The sequence below is a fragment of the Zingiber officinale genome, chromosome 8A (genome assembly GCF_018446385.1).
Source record: "Zingiber officinale cultivar Zhangliang chromosome 8A, Zo_v1.1, whole genome shotgun sequence".
In the NCBI taxonomy this organism is placed as follows: Eukaryota; Viridiplantae; Streptophyta; class Magnoliopsida; order Zingiberales; family Zingiberaceae; genus Zingiber; species Zingiber officinale.
Genome location: NC_056000.1, coordinates 39,018,608 through 39,029,630, shown reverse-complemented (window position 1 = coordinate 39,029,630; position 11,023 = coordinate 39,018,608).

Here is an 11,023-nt window from a genome sequence, read left to right as displayed (position 1 = left end):
AAAAAATCTGTCAAAACTTGTAGCTCTGATACCAATTGTTGCACAAAGAAAGGGGCAACACCTCTCAACCTCTAACGCGTAAAAGAAGAGGAAGAGAGAAAAGAGATCACACGGAGCAACAAGAAAAAGACGCACAAAAGGAGAGCAAGAACGAGAAAGGAGAAGAAGAAGAGAAAGAAGAAGAGTTACCGTGGTTCGACGACGTGCCTACTCCACAAAACGACCAAGATTTATTAGAATTATCTTTACACAAGAGAATCACATTTAATGATTTTTGTGATTATTTTTGTACAATAAGTTTATAATGATCCTTATAAATAATGCATAAACCCCAGACTTGGTAAAATCATAACATAATTTTATTATAAAAATCACAACAGAATTATATTATGAAAAATCGTAACAGAATTCTGTTATATAAAATCGTAACAAAATTTTCTTCCATAGCATCGATCGCATTGACCTTCATACAAATATGAGTCATCCATCAATATGATCTTACCAATCTTGTTCTGATCCTACCAATCCTGTTGCGATCCTATTACAAAAATTGATTCTGCACGATCCAAGATCAATTTATACTTCTGAATCGTAGGATCGTACGATCCTACAATCTAAGATCACAATTTTACAAACATGGCCTACCATCCTAGCGATAATCAACTAGCTCTCTCCTTACCAGATACCTTCCGAAGGTGGAGAAACCTCTTCCATAACACTTATTCTTACAATAAAATACAAAGATAAAAGATGACAACAATGTAGGGAGATTGTTGGTGCAATCATTCTCGGATCAAGGTTAACCAGTTTGACTAAGCTTGAGTTGATTCGAACCTGAGTTTTAATGTTTGGACAATATGTGAAGTAGAAGTCAAATAGGTCATTGTTGATAGAATACTTGACAATATGTGAAAGGAAAAAATTTAAGTGGGTCAATGAGGATCGCACGTTGGCAAAGGAAAGTCCTAATTACAGTTAGGCAAAGAAAAGTCTAAGTGGGTTAAGGAGGACCACACGTTGGCAAAGGAAAGACTTAATTGCAGTCAAGCAAAGGAAAGTCTAAGTGGGGCAAGGAGGATCACACGTTAGCAAGTCGAAAAACCTAACTACGGTTAGGCAAAGGAAAGTCTAAGTGGGTCAAGGAGAATGACACATCGGTAAGAGAAAAGCCTTAATTGCGGTTAGACAAGAGGAAAATCTAAGTGGATCAAAGAGGGTCATACTTGGTGATCAGAAGTCCAATGGGAAGTTGGCCTGAGATGGAAAGTTTAAGTGGGTCAAAAGTTGACCGGACACTTGGTGAAGAAGTCCCAACAGGTCATGGTTGATCGTAGATTGATCAAAGGAACCCTACACTTAGGTTAAGCAAGTTAAGATTGGTCAATCGATTGGATAATTGATTAGGCCAAAGTCAGTCGATTAGGTGATCGATTGGGAGCCTTAGCGAAACAAAAGGTGTTTGGATCAATTAGGTAATCAATCAAGAGCTGTGCCAATCGATTAGGTGATCGATTGGGAGCTTTTCTTCGTGAAATAAAAAGGGCTCAGATCAATTGGGCAATTGATCAAGGTCAATCCCAATTGATTAGGTAATCGATTAGGAGAAGAAGTTTGCAACAAACAATGGGTTCTTGATTGATCAGCTGATTGATTAAGAGGAGTTTTTCGTAAAGCATAGTAACTTCCTTGCGAGAGCTTAATCAACTGGGTAATCAATTGGGAGAAGCTCGCGAGTGAACAGTGGCCTTCTAAGTCAATTGGGTGATTGATTAAGAAGCTGCTTAATCGATTGGGAGAAGCAGAAAAGAGCCATTGCGAGATTTGGATGACTAAATTTACTCGGATCTAACGTGGAAATTAATTGGGGGTAAGGTCAATCGATTGGGATCCCTAATCTGCAAGATAAAAGGCATTCACCAAGGATTCAAATGTAGCTCTTCTTCTCCATCATTCTCTGTTGGTTTCTTGGGTGCTTGGAGACAAAGTGCTTCTACATTTTTCACCACCAAGAGGCAAATCCAAGCAAGAAGAAAGCAAGCTAAGCAAGAGTTCATTGTTTTAAATCATGTTTGATTTTCTTTGTAATTTTCTTGTGCTTTTTCTTGTTGTATTTCTCATATTATGCTTGTACGAGGCTTCTCCACCTCCAAGGAAGAGGTTTTTATAGTGTATTGTGAGTGAGGAGAGTGGACCATTGGATTAGGCACCTCAAGGAGGTGGATACCAAGTAAAATTAAGGGTGTTAGCATTTCTTCAAGTTTATACTACAATAATTCAACAAGACGAAACGATTGTAGTTAATCACCCCCTCTGGCTCCCAAAGTGTCCCGATAAACAAATACTAATAAATAATTTACAAATGATTTTTTTTCTTTGCTCGCTGCTAAATGATTTTGGATTGCATTTTAAGGTATGAAATGTTATATTTGAGACGTATTCTAAGACAATCGTCTTATGATTTGTACTTACTTATTGCAACTTGAGTGTAAGTTTCCTTCAACTTAAGGTATTTAAGTCACCTTGGTCAATTTGTTAAGAAATTTTAATTTTGAAAAGTTCAGGAATAATTTAGGAAATTTTATTTTAGAAATATTATGGAAATTAATTTCTAGATTTTTTTGTTTTATTATGAATTTCTAATTTTAGAAAGTTTGCTAAGAAATTACAATTTTAGAGAGTTATGAAATAATTTAGAAAATTTTATTTTAGAAATTTTATAAATTTATTAAGAAAATTCTAATTTCGGAAAGTTTCTTAATTTGTTAGGAAATTTCAATTTTAGAAAGTTTCTAAAATAATTATAAATATAAAAGTTTCTGAATTAATTAATAAATTCTAATAATAAATTTTTAAATTTATTAGGTAACTAAAATTAGAAAATATTTTCCCAATTAATTAAAATTTCTTGATTGGGAATAATTTTATATATAAAATATGTACTTAAAATTTAGAAAATTATTTCCTAATTTAATTAGAAAATTGTTTCTTAATCATATTTTATAAAATAAAAATTATGAAAATTATGACCATATTTACGTCATGTCATATATGTATGTCATATAGATGCATTAGATGTATATGTCATGTGATTGATGTGTTATATTATTATTTATGTTATGCATGTGTTGTGACATGCCATTATTTATGTCATGCGGTAATGACATATAGATAGTACATTTGTATGATGACAATCAAACTTAAATCCCTTATGTCAATATTAAAGTATACACCTTCCGTTAATATGACAAGAACTAAGTCTAAGTTCCTATTTGGGTTGTTGGACTCGCTCCAAGCTCGACCTGAAATTAGATATGTTTGAACCATTAAGATACGATCTCGTGATTAATGAATCGGATTTAACTTGAAGCATTAGTTTGTTGGATTCACTCCAAGGTTAATGCGGATAAGGGTGAAGTTGGGTGATATACATATAATATATACTTGTTAATGAATTAACAACTCGATATTTATGTGAATATTCAAATAGTTGATAGCATAATGTGATAGTTATGTATAAGCGATACATAATCAGTATTTGTGATACCTACCACTATAGCTAAGAATGACTTATTGGATTCACTCCAAGATGATTCTTATCTATGATGGATATCAACTAATTTGGAGAAAAATCTATGATCTCTCGAATTCAAAGCAAGGGCTCTTGAATTCAATAAATGAATGAGATTCTCAAATGTATGTAAATTGTTTACAAATACATTGCAAAATTATCTCTCTTATATTATTCTCGATTTTGCATTTTCTAAGTTAATCATTTGATCATGACGTCTTTGAATTTATATTCGATTTTGGACTCAAATAAAATGACCAAGCCGAACTTCTTGGACTGTCTTAGCAACATGGAAATTGTTCTCAAGGTTCAAAAGCTTGCATATGTCCTTAATGAGCCTCTTCCCACTAATATAGGAGATGATGCAACTACGAACCAATTGTTGGCCCATCAGAAGCATACGACTGATTCTTAGCTTGCTAGTTGCATCATGCTAGACTCAATGACTCCTGAGCTATAGAAACAACATGAGAATATGGATATTTATACTATTATCTATCATCTTCGTGATTTTTTGATGAGCAAGCTAGATTCGAAAGGCTCGAGGTCTCCAACCTTCTCTTTTGCTCAAAGATGCAGAAGGGTTCATATGCGATGCAATATGTACTAAAGATGAATGGCTACATTGAGCGATTAGGATCACTTGGGATTACGATAGATCAAGAATTAAGTAATAATTTAATTCTGCATAGTTTGCCCAATAGTTATTTACAGTTTGTGATGAACTATCGGATAAACAATCTTGAATACACCATTCCTGAAATGATCAATATGCTTAAGATTATGGATCCTTCTGTTAAGAAAGAGAAAAAGACTATAATGTTAGTTGACCCTTCTAAGAAAGGTTCTAAGAGAAAGTTAAAACATCAAGTCAAAGGGAAGAAAAAGACTAAGAAGGAAGAACCGACACAAAAGGGTCCATGTCACCATTATGGCAAGATGGGTCACTAGCGAAGAAACTATATAATCTATCTAGAGCCGTTGAAGAAGAAACCAACCTCCGATGCCCCATATGCTTCAGGTATCTTTGTTATTGATTGTCATGCTATTTTCTATGACACTTGGATATTGGATACCGGGTGCAGCTCACATATATGTAATGACATACAGAGGCTAAGAAATAGTAAAAGACTCGCCAAGGGAGAAGCAAATATGTGAGTTGGCAATGGAGCAAAGGTTGCAGTTATGACCATTGAAATATATTTATTGAAGTTTCCTAGTGGACTTATCTTAGAACTGGATAATTGTTATTTCGTTCCTGCATTATTAAAGAACATTATTTCTATTTCTTGTTTAAATAGAAAGTGTTTCCATTTGACATTTAGTAACAATTATTGTTACATAACCTTGAATGACGTTCTTTATGGTACTGGAGCTTTATGCAATGACATCTAGACATTAGATACATCTGATGGCGTATTCAATATCGAAACGAGCAATAAATGTGCTTGAAAAGTTGATCAAATAACCTCCTACTTGTGGCATTGTCGTCTTAGCCACATTAACAAGAAACGCATGTCCGAATTACAAAGACTTGTAATGAATCATTTGAATTAGATTCATTTGATACATGTGAATCATGCTTAAAAGGTAAGTTGACCAAGTTACCTTTTTCAGGAAAGGGTGAATTAGTGGGAGAGCCGCTCAACCTTATACATACTGATATATGTGGACCGATGTTAACTCAATCATGAGGAGGTTATAACTACTTCATTACTTTTATCGATAATTACTCACGATTTGAGTATATGTATTTAATGAAATACAAGTTTTAGGCCTTTGAAAAGTTCAAAGAATTTAGAAATAAAGTAGAAAAATAACTTGGCAAAAGTATTAAGATACTTTGATCCGATCAAGGTAGTGAATACTTAAGCCAAGAGTCTCAAGATTATCTGATAGACAATGGAATATTGTCTCAATGGACTCCGCCTTATACCCCTCAACACAATGGTGTATCTGAAAGGCGAAACCAACCGAACCTTATTGGACATGGTTAGGTCAATGACAAATCATATAAGCCTTCCCAACTCCTTTTGGGGTTACGCATTTGAGACAACTATTTACTTGCTAAATAGAGTCCTGACTAAGGTAGTTTCTATTACTCCATATGAGATATGGGTTGGTAAGACAACTCAATTAGCTTACTTGAAGATATTAAGTTGTCCAACTTATGAAAGGAGGATTGTATCAGATAAGCTAGATGTTAAGCCTGATAAGTGTCTATTTATTGGTTATCCTAAGGAAACTAGGGATTACCAATTCTATCATCCTTTAGAACAAAAGGTGTTTGTTTCAAAACATGTTGTATTCTTAGATAAAGAGTTTCTCTTACAGGAAAACAGTGAGAGTATGGTTGAACTTGAGGAAGTTTAAGAGACTCCAATAGATATGGAAAAGATGCCTAGTCAAGAACCACAACTAATTACTCATAATGATGAGCCATCGAATGAACCAATGGAGACACAATCTCTTCATAGATCAAGTAGGGCACAATATTCCTAAGACATATAGATTTCTCATAAGTGAATCGAATGACATATTGCTAATTGAAGATGAAAAACCTACTGATTATGAAAAAGTTTTGAAAAATTTAGAAATAGATAAGTGACTAACAGCCATGAAGTTAGAAATTGATTTCATGTACGAAAATCAAGTTTGAAACTTGGTGGACCCACCTGAAAGCATCACGCCTATTGGGTACAAGTGGATTTTCAAAAAGAAAATTGACATGAATGGTAATGTAATTACCTACAAAGCAAAATTAGTGGCGAAAGGCTATCATCAAAGGTAAGAGGTTGACTATGATGAAACTTTTTCACCAATAGCTATGCTTAAATCCATTCGGATACTTCTGGCCATAGCAACTTATTATGATTATGAGATATGACAGATGGATGTGAAAACGTCATTCCTCAATGGGAAATTATTTGAGGATGTGTATATGACACAGCTCGAGGGTTTCACATCTGTTGAAAAAAATAAAATATGCAAATTTCAACAGAAGCAAGCATCTAGGAGTTGAAATATCCATTTTGATGAGGTAATCAAAGAGTTTGATTTCTCAGAAAATCTTGATGAAGCTTGTGTGTACAAAAAGATTAGTGGGAGTGTGATCATGTTTCTAGTGTTGTATATCGATAACATATTGCTCATAGGAAATGATATACTAATTCTACAATCAGTTAAAGTTTGATTGTTCAAAACATTCTCCATGAAATATATGGGAGAAGCAACTTATATCCTTGGGATTAAGATTTATAGGGATAGATCGAAATTGTTGCTTGATCTTTCACAGTCAGATATATAGACAGAGTGTTAAAGCGATTTAGCATGTCTGAATCCAAGAAAGATTTTATACCCATTAGGCATGAGATTCATCTTTCAAAGTCTATGTTGGTGCGGGAAGCATCCAACGATTGAACTCGTGTTTTGATAATGGCAAAGAATTCAAAGTCAAGGTGTTTTGTTTTCTAACAAGTCTACTTGAGTTTTTCAGGAAAGTCCTAGCTGTGGTTAGGCAAAGGGAAAACCCTAGGGGGCGGTAACCCTAGGTCATAGGGGGTGGTAACCCTATGCGGAAAGTCTTGGCAGGTCGATGACTTCAGGCAAAAAGTCCTAGGGGGTGGTAACCCTAGGTGGAAAGTCTTGGTGTCACGAACCAGGTGAAAGTCTGGACTAGCCGGGAAGCGGATGTCCAGCAGAAAGTCCGGAAGTATCGAGTGCTGAGCAAAAGTCCAGTCGATCTGGAGGATCGCACTGGCAACAGGTAAATCTCCTGAGTGGAGTAGGTGAGGGCGCGTTCCCCGTAGAGGGAACAGTAGGCGTCGGGTCGACCTAGGGTTTCCGGTTGGAAATCTGAAGTCAGACCCGGACAGTCCGGAGATTGTCATAAATATTCTTTTATTATTCATACTGTTATTTTGTGCTAATTTTTTGTTGCAGGATATTGTTTGGGACTAACAAGTCTTGCAGGTACAAAATAAGGTAGTTTTCCCTCGGATGAACAGTGTCCGAGGCGCCTCCATGGAGCTTGGAGGCGCCTCGGGTGCAAAGAATGAGCTGGCTGCGAAGCACCATTGGAGGCGCCTTGAAGAAGGCAGAAGGCGCCTTGGAAGGTGCCTTGAGTGAGGTTTAAGGCGTCTTGAATGGATGAAGTTCGACCAGATCAGATTTGATCCACGCGGAAGACCAGGCAGCATGGAGGCGCCTTGAACAGCCTTCAAGGCGCCTTGAACACCCTTTATAAGGGGGTTTCGACCAGCACTTCAAAACAACGAATATCAAGTGATCTCTCATCAACGTGTTGCTCCAAAAGACACTCCGAAGTGCTGCTACAAGTTCCCGACGACCCGAAGCTTCAGATTTAGCATTTCTTGTTGTCGGTATAATACTTATAGCTTTTAATTGTACTCATAATTGTAATCTTTTAACGAGCTTATAGTTGTTACCCACCGGAAGCGATCAAGGATCGCGGGCCTTCGAGTAGGAGTCGTCACAGGCTCCGAACGAAGTAAATCTCTGTGTCCTTCTGTTTGTGTTTGTTTGTTTTTAATTCCGCTGCTTTAATTACTCTAACGCTGTTTTCGATTCCGATACGTACAAAATAGCCACGAGTGCTATTCACCCCCCCTCTAGCGCGTCTCGATCCAACAATTGGTATCAGAGCGGGGTCATTTTGAATCGGTGCAACCACTATTCAAGACAATTTTTTCGTGGTTTTTTGTTCGGAGTCAATTTGAATTTAGCCTCATAGCTATATTCTAATTCTTTTTCTTGAATCGATTTTTTTTTTTTGCTCAAAGTTGGTCAATTCCACTTGAGCCTGTTATTCTTTCTACTTCCTCCCACACTACTAATCCAAGACACAGTCTTGGAATAGATCTTTTTGTTTTTGCTTAATTAGGTCTAAAATGACTCAACAAGAAGGATATAGCACTGTTCGTCCTCCACTATTTTCCGGAGAAGACTTCGGATATTGGAAGGGGCGAATGGAGATATATCTGAAGATCCAGTTTGACACTTGGATGATAGTCAAAACAGGACTGTAACTACCAACTGATACAGACGGTAAGCCTACATCCTGCGAGAACTGGGAACCAGCGTTTATCAAAAAGGTGGAAGCCGATGCCAAAGCTACCTGCACCATCCAGTGCGATCTTACCAAAGAAGAGCTCAACAGAGTCGGTCCATTCTCCTCCGCGAAGGAGCTTTGGGAGAAACTCATCGAACTTCACGAGGGCACCTCGGAAACCAAGGTAAGTAAGCATGATTTGTTACTGAACAAACTATACAATTTAAAAATGCAGGAAGGCGAGACGGCAAGCTCGTTACACGCTCGAATTCAAGATATTCTGAATTCCCTTCATGGAATCGGGCAGAAGGTAGAAAACAGAGACATAATAAGGTATGCTCTTAACTCGTTTCCAAGGAGTACATTGTGGGCATCAATGGTAGATGCCTACAAGGTCTCCAAAGACTTATCTTCTTTAAAATTAGACGAATTATTTTCTGAATTTGAACTTCATGAACAAACTAATGCACAACCATTCGAGAAGGGTATTGCCTTGGTTGCAGGTACGAGTCGAACACGGGAATCTAGAGTACGGCGAAAAATTGAAACAGAATCAGAAGACGAATCCGACTCAGAAGATTCAGAGGATGAACTAACCAGCGAACTCGTAAACCTTGTGAAGAAGCTCTACAAGAAGAAGAAGGGCTTCAACAAGAAAGATCTGAAGAAGGCAATTCAGTCCAAGGAGGCCCAACCGAACTCAAAGGTAAAGTTCGAAGTCACTTGTTACGGGTGCAACCAGAAGGGGCATATCAAAGCCAACTGTCCCAATCAAAAGAAGGCCCTGAAAGCAACCTGAGATGAATCTTCTTCAGAGGACGACGACGATGAAGTTGATCAAACAAGTCTACTCGCACTGATGGCCCGACACCAGATCATCGAGAGCGAATCAGAAGCTGAGTCCTAGCAAAGCCACCGATCCGCATCCGTTTTAGAAGGGCCAGACTCCACTGTAAGCATTCCAAGGCTTAATAATTTAGTTAATTACTTACTTCGCAAACTAGCTAAATCAAACCTTAGGATTAAATCACTTCTAAAGGAAGTAGCCGTCCTTAAAGAAGTAACAAACACTAATTCTTTACCTAGTCAAGCTCAAACTGGAAATTCTACTCAAGTTCAAAAACTTGAGGAAGAAAACTCTAGTTTGAGAAATCAGGTAAAAGATTTAAAAAATACTTTAGAACGGTTTTCTCTGGGATCCAAGAATTTGGACCTAATTCTTGGAACACAAAGAGCCGTCTACAACAAAACTGGGCTGGGATACAAAAGTAAAAAGAAATATAAATCTTATTTATCCCTAATAAACAAACAAAGTAGTAAAACAGTCCAAGCATGGGTCCCCAAGTCCAAATTGATCAATCAAGTTGGAATTGGCAAATACTGGGTTCCGAAGGATCAAATACACTACCTCGATAGACCATATCGAGGCTGTGATCCAGGGAGATCTAAAAGAAAAACGATCTTAAAAATTTGAAATTCAAAATTAAATTCAAAATTCAAAATTAAATTAAAAATTTTGAAATTAAATTCAAAATTCAAAATTAAATTAAAAATTTGAAATTAAATTCAAAATTCAAAATTAAATTAAAAAATTCAAAATTAAATTAAAAATTAAAAATTCAAAATAAAATTAAAAATTCGAAATTAAATTCAAAATTCAAAATTAAATTCAAAATAAAAAATTCGAAATAAAATAAAAAATTCAAAATTAAATTCAAAATTCAAAATTAAATTAAAAATTCAAAATTAAATTAAAAATTCAAAATTAAATTCAAAATTCAAAATTAAGAATTCGAAATTAAATTAAAAATTCGAAATTAATTTAAAAATTCGAAATTAATTTAAAAATTCGAAATTCAAAATTTTAAACTCTAAATTCAAAATTCAAAATTTAAAATTCGAAATTAAATTATAAATTATAATTAAAAATTTGAAATTAAATTAAAAAAAATTGAAAAATAGATGGAGGTCCAAACTAACTGGCACCTCCAACTGAACTACCCGACAGGGTAACTGAACCTAATTTACCCGAAATGGGTAAAACAAGAATAGATTACCCAGCAGGGTAATTAAGGTTAGATTAAAACGGGATAAGTTTAACTTGAACCACAGTACTGGTGAAGTTTTTGGATGATAGTACGTTAGGGAAGCTTGGGCATCGCATGTCTAGGAAGATATGACTTCGACCTGGTGCATTTGGCCAAGTGGAACTGACCGAAGCTACCCTTAAATGGATCCTAACTAGTTAGACCAAGGATTAGTATTAAGTTCAATGGGTAGGACTATTTGGAAAACCTCGAAGGTATGGTTACTTTAATGAATTCCTTGTGACTCATCATAGCCCAGAAGTCTATCCAAAGAATGCCTACTTGTTGAACCCAAAG